At 42.4% G+C, this 18047-nt stretch overlaps 1 protein-coding gene and 1 long non-coding RNA gene across 2 annotated transcripts in view; both read left to right on the top strand.

The window, feature by feature from the left end:
- The window catches only part of PARD6G (par-6 family cell polarity regulator gamma), a 64842-nt gene that overhangs the window by 31940 nt on the left and 14855 nt on the right, over positions 1-18047 (top strand). The gene's annotated exons all lie outside the window — the stretch shown is intronic.
- On the top strand, positions 5080-5772 carry LOC128788647 (uncharacterized). The gene is made up of 2 exons (XR_008431154.1): positions 5080-5265; positions 5392-5772. It is a non-coding gene; the product is annotated as an uncharacterized LOC128788647 (long non-coding RNA).

Below are 18047 nucleotides of genomic sequence, written 5' to 3'. Positions count from 1 at the left end.
CCAGAGGTATGCAGCAAGAAGGCAAAGAGGCTTAAGAAACTTTTTTCCTTCTCTTGTTTCCCAAAGTGAGCATATGAACTGAGAGGGGAGAACAAGTGTCTGATACTGGTATGGGGTAAAGGCATTGGAAGTTTAGTATGCCTGCCTTTTATGTTTTGATTTGGATGAGGTAGGCACTTGTGAAGTGAACCTCTTGACTTTCCCCCCTGTATTGCCCTGTGTGCTGGCTGGCATTGCTGAGCTTGCATCAGGAGATGCAAACTGGATTCCTTCTACCTAAAACAAAACCAGAGGCTACATTCTCAAAGCCCACCTGGCTCGCCTGATGTGCTGGGTGTTTGATCAGTGGCAGGAGACCTGGTCTGAAATAAAAGCTTCATAGACCTTTAATAATCAGGCTGTTTAAACCTTCTATATAATTGTTCTGTAGGTTGCTTCAAGTGGGCCAAGCTATTTGGAACTGCAGAGCCAGCTCTAATGTGGTGGTAAGGACAGACTGCCCAGAGAGGAGGCTGGAAATGATGACTTGCTGTGATGATGACTTGCTGTGGCTGCAGATCCCCTTGTTCCAATGGAAATGCATGGCATTCCCTTTCAGTGGATTCACATTTTTGGGTGGGTGGGGTTTTTTGTGTTTGTTGGGATTTGTTTGTTTGTTTTTTATAGCTGCCTTTCATGCTGTCATTGAAAGTTTTCAGAAGCCCTTTTTTCATCATCTTGCTATTTTCCCTTCCTGGGAAAAATTGATTTTTGTCTTGCTGTCTTTCATAGAGAATTGCACTAAATGGTCCCTTGAGAAGCTTTCTCAGTCCCTGCATACCAAACAGGTTGTATGTGGTAGGAGTCTTCCTTGGCTGCTGTGTGCTTCTGCAGAGATATTTAGAGATGCCTGTGTGCCTTTCACCATAAGCATATGATGTTGTTGCAGTCTTAGCATATTTTACCCAGATGGAAATGATGGTTAGGAGAGTGAATAAGACAAAAATCAAAAATTAAGTGGGGGAAGCAAAGCCATGCTTTTCCCCAGAACAGGTTTACAAAAGGTAACATAAGAAAGATTGGACCCACTAGAAGTGAAGTACTACCTTTCCTCATGGGAAACACTGAAACAGATTGCCCAGAGAAGCTGGGGATGCCCCATCCCTGGAAGTATTTCAGGCCAAGTTGGATGGAGCTCTGAGCAACCTGGTCTAGTGGAAAGTGTCCCTGCCCTTGGCATGGGGATTGGAACTGGATGGTCTTTAAAGGTCCCTTCCAACCCAGGCCATTCTATGATTTTATGATTTTGCTTTCTCTTCCTTCTTTCCCTTTCCTTCTCCCCCCCACAACATTTGAAATTGTCTAAGGTGGAAGAGGAGGGAACATTATAGACTGACATAAACAACAAATAAATAAAACCTGATCTTAATGAAGGATGCTGTGTCCTAAATGGCACACACCTTGCTTAAGCTCATTATGCTGTATGTTTAAATTTGGCCAGCTCAGGAAGCAATTCTAACCATTAACCACCATTAATTGCCCTGTGACTGGATGGTTGGGACATGCTCCTGACACAGGAGAGAGAGATGCATTAAAGGCTGTACAGCTGTCTTGTTTTGAAGCTCCAAGGCAGATATATGTGACTGTTCTTAAACCCTCATCAGTAAAACAGAGCAGTTCCACAGCTTAGCAACTTGGGTTTTCACAGGGCTCTCCATTACTGAATTTGTAGCTTGTGCTCTGTGTCTTGCCTCTTCTTGGGGAGCTTGCTGCTTGCTGTGACTTTTGGCCATGCTCTGCCCTGTTCAGGTGCAACAGATGTTTGCTGTAAGTAGCTGACTGTGAGAAAAGCCTCTGTCTTGGTGGCTAGACTGGTTTTTGCCCTGACGATGACTTCATCTTTTGACTATGCAATGTGTCTCAGACTAGGTCTGCTGGAGACACACCTGAGTAACTTCAGTTGTGGAGATTATTAAAGAAAAATGTTCCCCCTCTAGTTATAATAAAACTTCTGCCATCCATTTCCTGAGTCTTAGTGCAAAGGCAGTCTCTGAGTGAACTATTATGTTAATTATTTTTAAAAATAATTTCTCCCTGTTGTTTGATCAGCATTCAATGCTGCATTGCTGGATTAAGTTAAGTTCAGAAGACCTAGTTTTGCTGCTTTTATATGAGGGAAGGAAATGGTGTGCTACTCTGTCCTAGAAAAGGAAATCCTCCCTGGATCGAGGCATAAAAACTTGATTCCATTTAAACATGGTATGTTATAGCAGGAAAGGGCTAGAGTGCCTTGAGCCTGCTTAGGTTTAGGCTTTTTGCTGTCCAGCCCTGTTTCTGTTAACTTCTTAAAATGGTCTCTGCTGGAATTCACATATGCTGGAAGCTGCTGTTCACCTCCTTGATCTTCCCATATAAGTTGGCAATTGTAAGATGAAAGGAATTCACAGCAGACTCTTGACTGCTTGGTCTCTTCTATTTAGTAAGTAGAAGAGGCTTCAGTGATGTACTATGAACCTCTGGAGTCAGAATTAATTCAATCTATAATTAAGTTTGCATTACATTACAACCTTGTGGCCATCTGCACCGGGCTGTACCTAATTTATAGCAGATGCTTCTGCCCCCATTTCTAAAGAAGCATTTCCTGGCTGCAGCCTCCATCTCAGGGCCTGTGGGATCTGGCATCAAACATTGTTTGTGTTCATTGGTGGGGATAGAAAAAGGAAAGGTGTGGAACTCCTCCTGCTTAACAGCATCTCTTTTTCTGCTCCTGAGCCAGAAGCTTTTGCATGTGGCCTTGGGTGAAAAATCATGTTCCAGCAGGTTGAATGGGAGGATTAGTAAGAGCCAGCTGTTGGCAGGAGGGCGTCTTACTGTCAGTGTCATGACGTGAAATCGATTGGATCACTACAGCTCGTTTCTTACTGGGGAACTTTTTTAAAATGCGTTAATCACTGTGGGAAATCTGGAATCAAATACCAAACACTTCCCCACACCTCCTCCAGTCCTAAACTGAGGCAAAAATCCTGGGAATTGCTGGTTTTGTTTTAGATGACTGCTGTATGGGATAAATAAGGACCTGGTCTTTATGCAGTGGGCTTCTGTCCTGCTGTGTCTTGACTAAACCTTCCCAAAATTTCCTCCTTCAGACTCTGAAACAAAGTTGCAGTCTTGCTGGGTGAAAAGCAAGCACCTCATAAATGGTAAAATTTCGAAGAATCTGAGATGTCCCCAGGGAACTGCTTGCTGTGAGAAAATTCATTCACTGCAAGTGTCGTGGGGTGGCTGCTGGCACATGTGAGGAGTTCTGCATTTCTCATGCCTGATAAAATCATATAGCACAATGTTGCAGAACTCTTGACCTTAGCTAGCAGGCAACATGACTGCAATTCATTTGGTACTGATCAGCCTCCTCAAGATAGGAGATTAAAGAACTTTTAAGATGGCTCTTCAGACTCCATTTCAGTAGATGGCTGTTTGTCCTGATGCTTTCAGACTATAAATTTGGCAGAGTACCTTCCAGGGTAACTTGTTCTTAAGTCTATGTGTGCTCTGTAAACCAAATATTTTTCTATCTTTGAGTTTGAATAGGCTGATCACTAAGATATGAGTCTGGTAGAGGTAGTGGCTAAGGTGGAAAAGCAATGGGTCATTAATGTGTGGGTTCTCTTTGAAAGCCTATATTGTTTTTCAGAGTTCTTCCATTGTGCACACTGGGTGTTTATCTTGGTTTGCAGTCATCAGTGATTTTCTCCATAGATAAGTGACCAGCAGCTGAGCTGTCAGGCAAATGATTTCATGCCTGCACCACCCCTACTGGGCACCTAAATGAGAACCAAAAACACAAACCTAGGGCTGCATATTGTGTGGCTGCTGCATTTCATAACTGCTGTGAAACAATCACAGTGGGGCTTTTCCTTTCCAAAATGTCAAGACAATAGAGATATTTCTTCTAAAGAGAGAACAAATGGAGGAGGAAGGCTCTAATTGCCCTTTAAAAACAAAATCCCTATCTTGCTGTGCTGCTTTTGGTTCAAAATTAAAAAGTTTGATTAATCTTTGAAGCAATGCAAGAACCTCCAAGTGGTTTTCCTCTATCCACCCAGCACATGCCTGGGTTTTCTACTTGATTTAGGTGTAGACCTCTCATAGTGATGAGCTGAATTTTGGTTGTTGTTGCCATGAGCAGTGAGATGGATTCAAAATTGAAGAGGCAAGAGGAGCAGCACACTGATCTCCCTTCTCCTCCAAAACAAATAAGGGTTGGATTTTTATTAAAACCACAGTTAAGTTTTGTTTCTTAAATGAAAACACATGCTTTATTGACTTTTTAAATCAGGTCTAGCCCTTCCAGTCATGTTTTGTTATTAAGTGTGCCCTTCTCTTAGTCTCTCTGAAATCACTTGCAAGTGGAGTTTAATAAAGAATATGTTTTGATATTTTTATAGTAAAGAGGGAGGAGATCAGGCTCTAGTTGATCTGCTAATGATACTCTTCGAGGAAATCTGTCCCCAGTGTTCATCTCTATTTCAGTTACTTCTGCGACGGCTGACCTTCCCCTGTGCCTTGGTAGAAGGGCATTTGCTTTGCCAGCAGGCAGGGGATGAGATGCTGAAGCTGTTCTGATGTTTGTCTTGCTGATTTTGGCAATACTGCTCCTTCCGTCCTCTGCCTTCCTTCCGCAGCTGCCTCTGCTGAATGAGAAAAGCACTATCCCCCTGACCTGCTATGTATGAAGGGAGAATTCATTTTTTGGTTTTATCTTATTTTTGTCTTCACTGAAAATGCCTTTGCTGTTTGACTGGGGAGAAGAAATGAACATGTTTTTGTGCATGAAACATCCAAGATGAATGGTTTTCTATCTTTGCTGCAGAAGTTGGTTAAATCTTGTATATGGCTTTGAAAAACTGTTCTCTGGAACCTTGCTTGCTTGCAGGTCTGAGTTAGAGCAGCAGGTGTTAATCACTGGTTTCCCTCTGTCGCTGATGCCACTTTGGTTTGCTGGTTTTGGCAACTGTTTCTGCTTGCCAGCATTCCATAGGTCTCCTCAGCACATGGGGCCAAGCTGTGACTTCACAAGGATGCGTAGGTGGCCGTGCAGTGTGTTGCTAAAGCTGCTTCAATTTCTTCACAAATATGTCTGTGCTGGCAAGATGCAAGCTGCCTGTCACAGCAGTCTCACTGCACCACGGCTATATGGCACAGCTGACTTCTTATCCCCTTGCTCCTGTGAAGAAAGGGACTTTTGCTGATTAGAAATAATAATTGAATTGTTGGAATCTGGAGGAGGTGAGTGGCAGATAGTGGGAAATATCTTCTCCCCACTACTTGCTGCAGAAGAAGCATTGCATTTTGCTGATGTGAAACTGACTTGGTTATGTTGTTTGTGTTCTGTTTTTTCCTTCATGCCTCGAGTCCCAGCAGAAGACCATCCTTGCTGGGAATCCACAGGAAATGGGTGGCTGGAGGTATCTCACTACCTTCTGAAAACATGTCAGTTGTGTATTATCTGCTCTTTCAGCAGGTGGTGCTTATACAATGAGTAGCCTTACATGGAGCGTGGGAGGGCAGATTGAGTGAGGAGTGGTAATGCTGATTTGACATACTTGAAAATGCTCAATCAACTTGTTGGAGTCTTTCACGATCAGGTCTAGTGTGACACGGAATGCCAGGGGAGCCAAGGGGAGAGAAACAGATGCCAAAGTCTGGATTATACATCCCCCCTGCTCCCCGCGCCCCCCCCAAAAGGGGCAATATAAGCAAATGCAATAAACAAAGAACTTAATTTTCTGTTAACTCTGGTGAAAGTGAAGCGTGAAGTTTAAATACAGGCAAAAACCATAAATATTTTCTCAATAAGTTTATCATAAAACTCTGAGAATTATGCTATTTTTTTTTTACTGGAAATGCCCTCATGCTCCTATTTTCAAGCCCCAGCTTGTCAAAACTAATGTGCCTATTCCTATTCTTGTAAATTCCTGACTTTGTCATAGGTGAAATAATGGAGCAGCAGCTCTGAAAAGCTTCTGCTTGCAGGCAGATGCCTTCAGATCATTCCGAGGTAGAAGGATAGAAACTGGGAGCTCATTAGATGGCAAAGACCTGGCAATACCTGGCAATACCAATCCAAATGGCCAGAAAATCATGTAAAGAGGAGTTATGTGGATGTCAAAATATGCAGCACTGATGAGACTGGGGAAAGAAAAGGAGGTAAAGAAGCTGAAGGCTTGTTTTGGCATGAGAATAAATGCTTGTGAACTGACAGAAATACACCTGTGCTGCAGCTCAAATGGTCTCTAATCAATGGAGCATGTGAGTTCAGAGAGCCTTCCCATGACACAAAATGAAAGCATCTAACTGGCTTCAGACCACTCTTTGAAATTGAGTGTGGTGTAGTGAGGGATTGAACACATGCTCTGCGAAGTTCCTCCAAACCTGAAAGCTTACAGATACCTTACTCTGCCCTTCTACAGCTCTTGTTTCTGGGTTGAGGAGGAGCTGTATTATGAGGGAGGCTTGTGCTGCTACTGAGTGTGCTGTGCTACTCTGGAGAGTTGTTAGAGACCTATATATTCAAACAGGAATGAACTATGGCAAACACCAAATCAATGTAGTGGTCCGGCAACACTGAATACTGACATACAGCTATAGCTGCACCGTGTTGGACTTAAAATCCATGTTAAAACCTGCTCTGGTGAGGATAGAGCAATTTTGCCAGAAATAAGAGTTGAGTGTGTACTCCTGGAGTAAGGTGGCTGCACAGTACAGACACTCATTGCAGGAGATGGGTCAGTCTGGTGGTGCTGACTCAGGAAAGGCTTGGTGATAATTGTAATTCATGACCATATTTATCATGTGACAAAGCTTTATAAATTGAGTGGCTTTTATAATGAATCCTTTCAGCCTTTGGCTACAGTGACAGGGAGAGAGGAGTGAAATGGCTGATTAACACCAATCATCCAGCTGTTGAGGAAGTATATGCTCAGTTTTTCAAGTTATGCAGAAGAATTTTTAAGTGGGTTGAATCCAGTATCCAAACTTGAATGGGCATGTTTTCAGGCTAAGTGTCGGGTACAGTTGTACTGGAATAGCTTATAAGAAAGGTAGGGTGGAAGATCTTTTGTCTTAATTACCTAAACAAGCTTAGGCTGGAATATGTTTTCGCAAGGCACTGTCATGTTTTGTGGGATTAAGTCTGTAACCTGGTGTTATCAGGCTTGCTTTTTTTATCCCTAGGAAGCAAGCTGACCACCTCTTCTAGATTGCTAAAGTTGTGGACAAGCATGCTTAGTAAACTAATGGTGATAGTTCAGTACATAATTTGTATCATCCTGTTCCACAGAATGGTTCTGTGAATTATTATTCTCTTTTGACAGAGTTGCATGACTAGTAAGTTGACTGAAAACTCACTGCTTCCTTTCTTCAGCAGCTGTTTGTTTCATAGGTTGCAGCATAGCAGTCACCACTCCTGAAAAAGAAATCATGTTTTGGGAGAGTCTGATGTAAGTGGGAATATGAAGGAAGTCAGCAGTGTGACACTGGTTATTCAAAGGAGGTGAGATAAGGATTGCTCCAGACATATGGCATTTTATATGTCTTGGCTTTTCCCAAACATAATGTTTGTGCTGCTTTTTATGCTCTCCCCTCTTCCCATATCTGCTCTTCTCTTCCTGTCGACAGCCTGCTAGAGTCATCCTTCAATTCCCTCTTTTATTCCTCAGTTCTGTAAAGCATATGCACACAAGTGATTGATAAGCCTTTAGTTGCAGAACTGCTTTTACTTCCACAACTCCCAAGAGACTGGTGTGGTTTTGGGCCAGCCCTGTTCTTGTTCAGACATCTCTTAACATGTCTGTCAGGTGTGCTGTCTTTCCTATCCCTCTCTCCTGTTTTTCTTGATAGCTGTGTGAGATCACCTTTTACCACCACCCCCACCACCCTTATCCCTCCTCCCAACACCTAGCATTCATTCCTTGAGAGAACAGAGTCACAGGAGTGCGAGATCTTTCTCTGTGGCCTCATCAGTTCCAGGAACAAGAATCCTCTGCTGAGTGCAGTGCAGCAGCTGGCTCAACCTCCTGTCTCCTCTGCCCTTAGTTCTGTTTTTGTGCTATGCTGTAGGAGTGGAGTTGTACAACTGGATTGCTTCAGCAGCTGAGAGGAGAAGCATGGGAAATAGGCATGAAATTACTTTAGGGTAGGATCAGAATTTATTTTGCACTATGTGATGCTGGGTTGGAAATGCCATGTCTTTTCCTAGTTTTAAGCAATGTTCCTGTCTCTCAGCAGCACCAAAGTGGAATGGTGTGGCTCCTGCCACTTGCAAGTTAACCTTAGCCTTCATAGAGAAGTCACCAAGACATGGTGTGGTAGATCTATCCCTGTAGGCTAAAGAGCTTATAAAGCACTATTCATTGAACACTTGTATAGACTTTGGGCAATGCAATCCACCTATCTGCATGTTACCAGAAGTAAGTTTTCAGAGGACATCTCAACACTGTTAGGCTGCAAATGTTGGTGCCAAGTTCTGAACAGCTGAGGCAGGCACTGGCTTTAGTGGCCTCCAGAAGACTAGGCCCAGACCTTGAAGAGTTGACCAAAAACAGAAGTCAGGATTCACTGTCTTGGTAGAAAATATATAAACCTCTGAAAGATAGATAATATTTTTTTCCTGCAACTGGACAGCATATCAGGCTGATGTTTAAACAGTGAAGTTCATGAAGCAGATCCAGCTGCAGCTCTGCTGACTTCAGTGGAGTGATAGTGTATGTGACAGCTGAGGATGCAGCCCTGTAAATCTAGTCACAGCACATGGAGGCCTTACAATGTAGAGTCCTTGATGTATCATTTGACAATAAAAGCTGCAGCTTTCTTTTTCTAGAGGTGAAAAGGAAAGATTTTGATGTGAGTTTGGAATAGGGTTTTCTACCTGTGTACTATCTTCAGTGGAAAGAAAGGAGGATACAAATAAATCAGCACTTGGTATCTAGGCGGGGTGAATTGTAAACTTTGTCTTCATATGCCTCCTGGAATCTGCATTAAGAACAGTGTATCTCAGACTGAAGTGAGGTGTTTGAGGAAATGTATGTAAGTCTATTAACAGAAGTCCTTTCAGTCTTTAGCACTGGTTTTGGTTCCATTCTCTTTCAAATAATGAATCTCATTTTTTCTCAGTGCTGGCCACAGTACTCTTTCTACTTCATGAGCTGATGCCATACCCTCTAGTTTTCTTATCTTCTTTCCCTGTGGCCAGCCTTCTAAGAGTATACAGATTTTTACTCTTGTAAATGCTCTCAGTGCTTCTTTTCCATGATACATGCTCCTTGTAATGTAGTCTTTAGCTCAGCACTAACCCCCTCCACACCCCCCTTTTCTTCCTCTCCCCTCTGTTTCTGTTAATTTTTATTATTTCTCTTTCTCCATTGTGCTCCTCTAAATATCTCTGTAACTGAGTGTCCTTGACAGCCTTTGGCTCTCTGTGTATGCTGGGCTACTGCCTTGTATGCCTCTGCTGCAAAATCCAGATTCTTAGAGTGGATATCTATAAAGTTGACTGTCTGAAGAACAGGCTGTGCTTGGTTTTGTTTTTCTGGAAGTTAATTTTTTCGCTTAAGTAGCCACTGTTTCAGTGAGCTCAGCAGATGGTCAGATGCTTTTTCTCCTGCCACAGTAGCACTTAACACTGCTTTCCATCTGCTGGCATATCACCATAGCTCTGCTGGCCTTTGTTAGTGATGCTGACCAGACCCTAAGTATTGCTTTAAGATCCTGTCAGAACCTCCTAGGACAAACAACCCTGGTTTTTATCTGCTCTTACTCCAAATCTCACTCAACATCAGATGCAAACCTTTCCTTTCTTTAGATGTTCCTTCAGAATTTAGCCAGATTGTCAAAGTGAGCCATGGCACTGTCCCTTCTCCAGGTTCCTCTGCTCATACTGAAGCGACTTGCTGTCAGTTCTCTGCAGATTGGACTGGAAGGATGTCTGACATTTAGAACAGAATCTGGGTTACAGCCCTGTGTTTAGGAACTTGGGGTTACATTCATAAGTGGTAAATCCACAGGTCAGCTTTTCTTTCACACTGCAAGGCAATGAGTGGCCATACAGACAGCAGGCATCCTTTTGGAGCAACTTGTTGGCTGGTAACTGTAGGAGCAGGACATCCTGCAGTCAGCAATCTGACTTTAAAGGCCTTTTTCTATGCAGATATATTCACACAGAGTTTATCACCCCTCTGATGTTGGCCACATGGCCTAACTTCAGGGAGTGCTCTGCAGAGCTTATCATCATCTGTGCTCCAGCACATATGTGCGTGTACATCTTTGTTCCAGAAGGAGCTTGATGAGGGCAGGGGTTCTTTGCTGTCCTTTTGATCCTGGGGCTGCTTGGGGATTGGTAGACAAATTTCAAGGATTTATTCCAAAGCCAGGACAGATGAACAGCCAGTTACTAGCTTGCTATCTTTGTGGTTTTTGTTAATAGTCCTTCAAGTGTTTCCCTTATCTCCAAAGCAGAAGTCATGACTTTACTTCCTGTCTGCTTTCCTCAGTAGCTGCTTCAGAGGTGGTGTCTGTATAGTCAGGTGATAACATGCATAAGATTGCTGATTACTGCTATAAATGCATCCAGAAATAGCTGATACAGAACTATCATATGTATCTGACTTTATTTAATAGGCCTCTCTTGACTTGAAAAGAATCCTTTCCAAAGCAAAGTTGGCATATCAAACTTGGAACAGGCAACGCTTAGGCTTTTGAGCTAAGACAAGATGGGAAACATTTATGCCTAAGGACCGATGTTTTCAACGTGTGACTTACTGATCCTGAATTGGTAGTCTTCTACTACAAACTGCACATAAACTCATTAAATAATTCTGTCATGCCATGGCATGGCTTATGGCAGCCTGAGAAGATAGAGGCAGGGACCAACTGGATTAGCCACAAAAGCTAGATGGAAGTGTAGGCAAGAAGTCAACCCAAATTCAAGCTTGAGTACAGTGAGTATTTAAAATTTTCAGTCTGAGACCTAAACTTGTAGCCTTGGACCATGGAGACATGCTGGAATTGCTCATGGATTGAATCTGTCCTTTCTGCAAAACTACCAATAGGCTGGATGTCCTCATTACTCACGTGTCTGTTCATAGCCCTTCTTCAGAACTTAACAGTATTGATACTTCTTTCCTACTGCTTCTCAAATGTGTTTTCCATATTGCTTTTTTACTTTTCATGGTGTAAACAGAAAAACTTTCACACTGAAAATCTCTCTGTGACTGAAATGGATTGTAACACTGACATGAGCCTTCCCTTCTTTTAGGTTGCCTCTTCACAAGTAGAATTGCCAATAAAGTTCAATTGAGGCAAAGTTGCTTTTTTGGGTTGAATCCAGATTGTCTTCAGGCCTGTTCTGTCTAAACCTGGAAACTGGAATGTTCAATACAGTGCGGCTGTCTTCCAGACAGCAGTGGACCAAAGCAAATGAAAATGTGTGATTAAAAATTGTGAAATGCTTGTTCATATGTATGTATGAACGTAATTTTCATATATATATATATATATATATATATATGAAAGACATTGCATTCTTTTTACAGGAAAATGCTGAAATTTTTTTACAAACCACTGCTTACTGTGCTTGCATTTTCTCTTCCACAAGCTTCAACGATCTCTGTATTGTGTTTAGAATGTGAAGACTCAGAGTACCAAAAATATGGATCCAGTCCCTGCCCTGAAAGAAGTCTGTCAGGAGAGACTGGACAGAGTAGCTGCATGAGTAGAGTGTAGCAGGCCAATGGCTGACAAATTATTTGCTTCTCCAAGCAGTTCATTTGTCAACAGCCCTGTTTTTTATTGGTATGGTGATTGGGTTTTTGTCTCCTCAAGCTTTCTTTGTGTAGAACCAGCTGCTAGAGTGTTGCCTGTATTAGTACAACCACAGTAATTAACATGAGTTTGCTTATCAGCCAGGAGCATCCTGGACAACCTAGTCTCTTGTCAGGATGAAAGAGCTGAGGGTGGAGTTTAGTTAGCAAAGATCAGGTTTGTCCATGGGAAGCTGGCAGCACTGGAAGTTTCAGACTGGGCCTGTTGGGTGGGTTTGGCAGAGTTTCACTACTGGTACGAATTAGCCACCCGTGAATAGGCAGAAATGAGATCTGTCTGTGTGTTACAGTTCAGAAATGAGATCTGTCTCTGTGTTACAGCTCAGTAATGAGCCAGCTTGTGTTCTGAGGGCCTTGCTGCCCTTACTCAGGAGAGATGTGGCGATATCCTGAGCAGGTGTGTTCTTTCCCAACACTGGGTAGGAATCTGGCTTTTATTTGGGTTGGGAGCTTTCGTGAGAAAACCCACAGTGTGTCTACTTCCCCTCTCCCCATTCTGCAGTGATTAATTGAGTACAAGTAGGACAGAGCTGTGGTCAGCCCTGGCTGGAGCAGGTGATATCCACTTGTGCATGCTGCAGGATGTTAGGTATGTTCTCCTTGCAGTGGCAGTCCCAGCTTTGCCAGCTTTATTTGACTTTCACACTTGGATACTAGTGACTCTTTGCCTGCATTTTGTGCTCATGTTTGAGTTTCAAGTCTACAGTACCTTTTAGCAAGCTGATTCCAGCTAACAGCTCATGGCTTAACTTTTAAGGGACCTGTAAAAGTAATACAACATTTAAAATAAAACATCACAAAGTCAAGCCTGTCCTAAAATGAAATGACAGATCATAGCTTTTGGAAGCTGAGGTCTGTGCATGCCTGGAAGCTCAGTGTCAGAGTCCATATAGCAGTCTGAGCCCTGACAATGACATTTGGGAGTGCAGTAGCATGACACAGAGTACACCTTCTTTTGCGTGATTGTCCTCTGAGAGGACAGGGCCACGTCTCTCCTCTGGTATCACTTCCTATTCTAACAGGCATTGAGCATATCCCATTCCTCTCATGCTGGTCACCCTTCTGCAATCATTCTTCATCCACAAACTTTAGGTTGGTCTTCTAGATAAACATCTGTGCTAATGACACACAAATTGGTGTGGTGTTTCAGGTATTAGCTTGTAACTGGAAGTCCTTTCCCCAGTAAATTTTCAAGTCTAAGAGAAAACGGGAATTCCTCCACTTTCTACACCCCACTGACAGCATGACTTCTTCTGATGAAAATTGTTTGAAGTATGTGATCTGGCATATTTTTTCATATTAGAGGTGCTGACAGGTTATAATACAGTCTGTAAATTTTAGAGCTAGAATCTCTTGGCTGTATTGCTGGCAGAGAGAGGTAGCAGAGGGGACAGAGCAACAGCTTTCATGCTTCATCAGATATGAAGCAGGGGGAATAAAGGGGGGATGTGAAGGGAGGAAAATAAAAATATTGGAGGAGGGAAGAAGTCTGATACAGTAGTCTGTCTTTTTATTTCATGTGGCTTTCCCTGCTAGAGCAGTAGAGAGAAATTTATCAGTATTGATCTTGTGTAAATTCCTAGAAACAAAAGAACTTCTCCCTCATTGAGTCCAGCTCCACAGTGTAAGAAGTCTGAATGTTCTTGCCGTGCTTGGCTGCCTTACCTTGCCCCTAGACTGCAAGGCCTGATACAGAAGTTGAATTTGGAAGCAGTTTTGTCAGGTGGTGGTGCCGGCTGCTGCTGAACTGATGAAAACTGGCGGTAGGCAGCAGAGCTGGCAAAGCCCCCGTGAGAGGAATTGTGGTTCAGAGTTTCAGCCAGTTTCAGTGACAGCTTAGTCATCTCAGGAGAACTTGCTGTGCAAACATTCTGCCTAAACCAAATTCTCAAACTTTACAAGTTACTCCCATTGTAAATGCTCTATCAATGTGGTCACTTTCATTTGTTTACCTCTGTTGTAATGTGAATGATTTCATGAAATAAGTGTAGTGAGAACACTATTATAAAAAGGCAGACTTTCTCTTGAAGAGTTTGCAAATAATCATGGTTGGTGATAATTGTGTGCTGACAATTAATATCTGCATGAGCAATTAATTCAAACTGTAATAACTGCAAATACCTGTTAGGGACATTTTGAGTGTGCTGCTACCCCATGGGCTGACACCTCAAAAATGGAAATCTGAAAGTGAATTTCAGAAAACTGTTTCCACATAAGAAGAAATGAACATGGGTCTTGTAAGGCTGCCTTCTTTGAGTTTGCTAAGACAGTTTCTGTTGGCTTAGAAAATAAGGATGCTTGAAGTGCCCTCTTCAAGTGGGAAGCAGAAACTTAGTATTTTATTAAAAGAAAATGAGACTCTTGCAAAGCTTTATTTTGTGGGTTTGGGGCTACAGTGTTAAAAGCCTATGACACCTTTGTTTCTGCCTGTTAACCTGTTGGCAGCTGATAGGGCACAGAGTATACACAGTGAAGGAGAAAAAAACTGGGGATTTAAGCATTTTGGTCAAACTGTTGTGCCTTACTTTAAGCCTTACTTAAGGCATCTATAAATTCCAGAGAGGAATAGGGGAGAGTTTGTACTCCTGGTTACTTTCTTCCATTTGTGGCCTTAATGAAAGCATCCTAGAGATTTACAATAATACACACAAATAAAAAGGCTTGAAAGGATGTAGTATGTAGTCTATTGTCAGACAGTTTTGAAACTTTTTAGGGAGGAGCAAAGGTGACAACATATGTCTCCTGATTTTGAATCAATGCAGTGGAAGGGGTTTGCATCCTCATTTTTTTTCAGAGCATTTTGAAAACATGCAATTGTTGCATGTGATAGTTGCTCATACAAATGTTCAGCTTTTTATAAAGCTTTTCTGGTAATGAAGGCTGTTGGCATTATTTGGAAAGAATAAATCCTCTGAGGGTAATAGCTCTGTTAGAAGTAGACAAAAACCAGCTTAAGGGTCTTGCTTCATGAATACACTTTCTCTCAAGTGGCTGCTTAGTGATATTCTCACAGCTTCTTAGGCAGCCTTTGGTGTGACATTCATCCTAACTCTACCATGCCATAAAATTGGCTCTGTGCTGCTCCCTCACTGTCTGCTTCAAAGGTGCAGTCGATGCATCTCCGTTAGCCCTTTTTAAAAGTTAATTTTTAGCTCAAGATGTGAATAAGTCATGTGCAGAGTGTATTTGCCATGAAGTAAGAAAGACTTCCTTAAGTGCACTGCTGAGTGTCTTTAGCACTGCTCATCAGGTAGCGGGTGTAAACTGCTAGATTTTATTGAGTAAACTGATGTGTTGAGAGCCCTTAATTCCTCAGTTTATTCTTAGCCTTAGCTTGCAAGTAAGTGCCACCTTGTACAGTATTAACCATCTCATTTGACACATAAGCAGTCCTCTTAATTATTCAGTGCCTTGTTTGTTGATAACTACCTCAAAACTCAGTTTGACCAGTACAACATGGTTTGGGGTGCAGGCTTTGTTTGTTTTTTCCTAAGTAGCTTGGTCACACCTTGCAAATTCTTGATGATGGTCAACTGTAGCTGCTGAAATGCCTAAACCTTCCTCAGGCTGTCAAAATCAATCAGATTGACATCTCCCTGCCTCACTCCTGTCTGTGCTGAGCTACTGTGGTTGTAGTAATGTACTGTGGGTGCCGTATGCCACCACGCCTGGCTCCTGTTTGTGAAGGCTTTCTTCTGCTTCACAAAGATAGGAAAAGGTGGTAGTTGCTCTGAACTTCTGCATTTCCAGTGTCCAAACCTCCTGCTCTGCTAAAGGCCTTGCAGAGATCAGGCAAGGACAATATGGTATTCAAAAGAATTCACCACTTGGTGTGATTCTAATATCTAGTATTCTTCTTCAGTGATTGGGATAACTTTTGAAGATCTCTAATTTTCAGACATAGTAAATTATTTCTGAACTGGAAGTTTTATGACCTGTGAATTGAAGGTTCACTGTTGGCCACACTTAACTAAAAGTACTGAGACACGAGCTTGTTTAGGCTGGTAAACATAGCTGCTGCCTCACCAACTGGTGACATTATTTCCTTGTGGATATTCCCTGTTGGCCTGCAAGTCACTGCCAAGGTATATAGAGTGACTCACTCCTTGTAGTGCTTCCAAGATGGAAATTCTAAAGGCTAAGCTTCGAGGTGACAATAGTAATATTTTTCACTTGTTAGGCTAGGGGTGAGCCCAAAGGGGACACATTCATATCCAGTAACTCCCCAGTTAGCAACTACCTTTGCTTACCGTGTGGATTTTTGTGAGGCTGGCTTTCTGTTTGGGAAATTCGCTCAGTCAGGCTTGTAGTTTTAGGGAGGATTTTATGTTGCTCTTTGGCAGAAAGCTCCCATTGTGAAGGAGCCTGGGCTGACGCTGCATAACGTGAGGAGTCTCCTACGCAGCATCCTCCCACAGCCTGCCAGCCCGAGAGCACAGCGCTGGTGCTCTGCGGAGCAGCGGGGAAAGCACTGGGAGCTATTGGCTGACGTGATTATGAACTCAGGAATCTCCTCCTCACTTCCTGTGGGCTGTGTAACACAAGAGCGAGACTTTTTAATTAACACAACAATCTGAAGCAAGCAAAAAAGCAGAGCTCAGCTAAAACAGTTTTCCCAGCTGTTTGGGCAAGCAGATGATGTGAAATCTGGCATGTTAACTTTACATTGGCCTTTGACTGATCTGACATGAGAGGCATAAAACCAAACAGGACAATGGTGCTTTCCCAGGAGAAATATGTGTTACAAATGAGATTCTCCCTTTTACTGACTGGCTTTTTGATCTCTGTGATGCCTAGCTGATCTTGAATGCTTCGCCACTCTTTCACTATATACTTCAGGTAGTCTTAGTATCAGGATTTTCCAGATTTTTTTTTTCTGCAGACAAGCAGGTAATTCATAACCACAGCCCTTTTATTTCTTAAACTTTCAGAACTGTATCTGTGTATTAAAAAGTGGAGACTAAGAGTTTGAGTGGATTCCTTTCAACTAACATATCATTTGATTTGCTATGGTCGAAGGCCTGACATGTGTGAAATGAGTTGATACAGACAACAGCAAGATGATCTGTCTTGTGTAGAGTTTTAGTGTGGTGATGTGGTTGTTAAATTGCATCCATGCAGAAGGAAAAACTGGAGCTGAACAGATAAATACAGTCTGCCTGGGTAAGGAAAAGGAGGCCAGAAAAAAAAAATTCTACTTCTCTGTATTATTTTATTTTTTTCTCACGGCAGCTCCCTGAATTAATGTGGTGGTGTTAGCTGCTAAGCTAAGGACAGGTGTCGTTAACTTTGGAACTTGTTTAACTTGTCTCTTTGATGCTCTCTGTCTGTCCTTCAGCATGGGAGGAAGCTCTGGGATCTTCCCGGTTTCTGCAGGAAGTGCCCTGCACTGATGCTTGTACAGAAAAAAAGGTGCTGCACTTTGGTTTTTGGCCTCCTTAAAACATGTCCATAACACTTAACATAAGCAGAAAACTTCCTTAACCTTGAGAGTGAGTTGTTGATTCTTAATGTTGATCTCTACACTGCAGCTGCAAAAGCGTCAAGCTGGTAGACTGCAAATAAGATGTTCCATTAGCTGGTATGTTATTAAAATACAGCACAACTTAGTGCTGAGTGTTTGTATCCTCCCCAAGAGCACCTTAGCAAGAAAGCATATTAATCACATCAACGTCTGAGCCATTGTTTTGTTTTATATAGCTATTTGTCTTCACTTTTCGTGTCCTTGGAATACTTTTCTTCTGAAGATGGAACACATTATTGAATAAATATTCTTGTCTTGGTCACCATTTGGCTCCTGTTGTGGGAATTTAGTATGCATTTAGTAATGCTGCCTGATCTTATTATTAAAAATCTTGCCAATTCCTGATGCTGTCTAGCAATTTAAGTGAGGTGAGGAAAGACAGAAAAGGAACACTAGGCTTTTGTCTAAAGAAAGCAGAAGGTGTTTTTAATTCATTCTTGTTTCATATGGGAGGCAAAGATGTGATCTGGCTGCTCACAGTAGAGCCCCCAAGCAACTGAAGGTGGAGAAAGGTCTCAGAAGCAGACACAAGTGGTGAGCCAAGGTTACTGGTAGCAGTTCACTGTCTCTGGGCTGGGACACAGCTTGTGTCGAAGCTTGTCAGCTCAACAAGCACTTGCCTTTTGTATGGAGAGGATGCTTCTGTTGAAAGCATTCTTGGAAACAAA

This window comes from Vidua chalybeata, chromosome 1 (assembly GCF_026979565.1).
Source record: "Vidua chalybeata isolate OUT-0048 chromosome 1, bVidCha1 merged haplotype, whole genome shotgun sequence".
NCBI lineage: Eukaryota > Metazoa > Chordata > Aves > Passeriformes > Viduidae > Vidua > Vidua chalybeata.
Note: the sequence above shows the minus strand (reverse complement) of the source record. Positions and strands in the feature narration are given on the sequence as shown.